Here is a 3,273-nt window from a genome sequence, read left to right on the forward strand (position 1 = left end):
ACGTTTCAGTCGATTGCTGTGAAAGGATCTTTTTTTTCTTTTTTTTTTTTTTTTTTTTAGTTTTTTTTATTTTATTTACAGTGCTATTTAAATCAGTGTTTGCAAAAGTTATTTGCCATGGGTGGAATTATGATATTTTACTAGGAAATCTCAGGTGAGGAATTAAAAGCAGAAGGATAAATGAATGAAGAGGAACCCCTTGTGAAACCATGGAAGACTATACTTAAAACTGACTTGAAACTCTGTTCTAATTCTTATCTGTTATTTCAGGAAAAATGAAATAATGCAGTTTAAATTTTCTCCTATTCATGTTTATGACCATTATGAAAAAGCTATTTACACTTAATTCCCAGATTACAGCAAACAATATCCAAGTCTAGCAAATATTTACACAAATAGTAACTTTGCTGTTTATCTGTATTTTTAGACAACAGGAATGATGGACGTCAACAGAAAAAAGAAGAAAATGACATCCAATCCTTGATGAGTATAAAACTAATCTCAACAAAGGGACTGCTGGAATTTGAGAAAAAAATGCAATGAGTGAGGTAATCAAAGAAAATGACGAAACTGAAAACAGAACAGAACCCATCCCTTTTTCTTTTTTTTTTCTTTTTTTAGTGTCATCTAAAAGCTAAATGTTTAAATCCAATCCAATATGGTGTATCAAGTTTAGTTGTTAATAACTGATGTCAGTATGCAGCATTGAGCATGTCACTGTATGGATTACTGTTACCTGGATCAGCTAATTCTGGTGGTTCCAAAGTCTCAACTGAATGACCAGAATGGCTTTTTCAGTTATACCCCCTGACCACGTTAATATGCCACTGCCTGTTATATAAAATGCAGGATAAAAATAATTTTCTTCCTTTGCTTTTAACTTTAAATGAGCGATGTCTACTTCCTTGTATTTATTGTTGTTTTTATTGTTTTGCTTTTCAATTTTTTTAGGTTTTGTTGATCTTGTTTATTAAAACGCTCTATAAATCAAACTGAATTTGACTGATTTTCTGTTGGGATGCTTTCTTTCACATTTGACTCAACGCACAACTGAGAACACACACAAAGTCTACATATAATAATAGATTGACTGACACATACCACATAGTACACAGATGATCAGACACAGAGACCTAACTATAGACCTAACGCCTAACTATATAGGCTAAAACATATTCTAATGTAAACGCTGTATTCTGGGAAGACATAGATGATGTGTGACATTTGGGGGGCTACATATTCATGCTGGATAGAAGTTGTCTATAAAGCCAGATGCTCCAGAGGTGTTTGGTAGTGATGGGCAGATGAAGCTTCATGAAGCACTGAAGCTTTTCATCCAATTGGTTCACCCCAGCGCAAAGCTTCTTGAAGCTTCATTTGCTCTAGCAGGACACCTACTGGACGTAAAAATATTAGTTGGCATGAATTTGAAGAGTGTGGCCTTTTGCACACAGCCTGTAAATGTCAACAACAAAAGGAGTGTGTAAAACATGTATATTGTAGTGATGGCAGTATACTTTGTATATTTATACTGGCAGTACGGAAAATGATTATTTGGAAATGCTTAAAATGATCATTTACTGTGAGGTGAGGTGTGGTTGGGGTGTGGACGGTAGTTGTGCTTTTGTAACGTTGAGGTATGGACAGCTACACACTGAGGCGTCAGTCCTGCCCATATTTTATTCAGTAAAAACTAAATTTTCACTGCTTCTATAACCTTTAGTGGGGAGAACATAGCTAGGATTTAATGATTTAACGAATCTTTTGAATCCTTTGTCCTCCACAATGCTAAATGGCTGGGAGTCCTCAATCACCATGCTAACCAGGTCTTCATCTATTGGAGATTGTTCTCCTGAGGAAAGACAATAAAGACAAAGCACAAATATAAATATCACACACGTAACTTATTACAGTTGTATAATATTGTTATATCATTTAGTAACATTACTGCATGCTATATTATCATTGCATTTGATGGCTCACCTGGTCTTGCTCCACAATCGGTGTTCCCCTTATTCTCATGCAAAGCTCTGTAGTGCCTGAGCATGGATGAGGTGTTGTTGTTATATCCCAGCTCCCTGGCACATTGCAAACACTTCACCTTGTACAAAAGTAAAGTTGCTTAACATAACTTGTATTGCACCATCAGTATTATGAAAATACATCTTCTGTAGAAATTTACATACCTTGTTGGAAGGAATAAGATCAAAATGTTCCCACACAGGGGAGGACATCCTCCTCTTCTTAGCTGGTTCCATTCTCTTCTGACTTTCTCTCCTCACTCTCATAAACCTCCAAACTGTCTCCAAACTCTCACTAACCGCAACTCTCCATCAAACACCCACATTTTGAATCAAGTCTGAGGGGTTTATATCGCTGTCATATCTCGCGGCAAAGTTCGAACCACTTCATGAACCAGTCACGTGGTAGAGCCGGGCAGCGAGGCTTCGGACGTCATCATTTTCAGCTCCTCCCATAAATGAAGCAAGCCTCGATACGCGCATCGCGGAAACGCCCCCTCCATTACTCGACACAAGCTTCGAAGCCTCGATACAGAACGTCACATCACTAGTGTTTGGGTTAAATGTAAATGTGAGAGAAACTTTGCTTTGTCTGATGTTCAGCATCCAACTCTGCTTACGAGCATGAAACAAGCATTTCAAATTGACTGGTAGGTTATCTCTGTCTTGTTGATTCAATGGATACAATAAACACACATCACTACAATTTTATCTTCTTAGCGTTTATATGGTGCAATTTGCATGAACACAGGAGCTGGAGGAGAGAGGACCAAGCAGCAGCACATAACTCTTAACAAACATAACTCATGGGAACCTGCAGGCAACAATACTACAATAATACAATGTTACAATTATTTAAACAGCCTGACATTTGTTCCACACATTTTACTGAAATAAGAGAAAATATGACAAACATACCGTAACACATCTTGTTCTCTAGGAACCAAGTGAGCCAACAGGCAGAGTGAGAAGACCGCAGGACAAATTAAACTACTCTAGCTAAACACATTACTTTATGTATTTATGTATGTGTTATAAATATTGTTTTATATGATTAATGTATATCCCTTTCATTAATGTAGCATATGTTAAAACAAATATTAGCTGACCCAAAGCACTTTCATGTAAAAGTAGAGGAAACAATAACTTCAATCAAAATCCTGAAACATCCATCAGTAGCTATTGGTTCATCTTCAGCTACAGAACATTTTTTTTCTGTACCTAAAACTCATCATGTATTTTAATTTTTGAT

General features: G+C 36.5%; 1 long non-coding RNA gene across 1 annotated transcript; it reads right to left on the reverse strand.

The window, feature by feature from the left end:
• Nucleotides 1–1,327: 1,327 nt before the first annotated feature.
• On the reverse strand, nucleotides 1,328–2,415 carry LOC308402269. The gene is made up of 3 exons (XR_013972724.1): nucleotides 2,187–2,415; nucleotides 1,984–2,101; nucleotides 1,328–1,852 (listed from the first exon to the last, which is right to left on the reverse strand). It is a non-coding gene; the product is annotated as an uncharacterized lncRNA (long non-coding RNA).
• Between the last annotated feature and the right edge of the window lie 858 nt (nucleotides 2,416–3,273).

Source organism: Rhamphochromis sp. 'chilingali' (assembly GCF_963969265.1).
Source record: "Rhamphochromis sp. 'chilingali' genome assembly, chromosome: 1".
NCBI lineage: Eukaryota > Metazoa > Chordata > Actinopteri > Cichliformes > Cichlidae > Rhamphochromis > Rhamphochromis sp. 'chilingali'.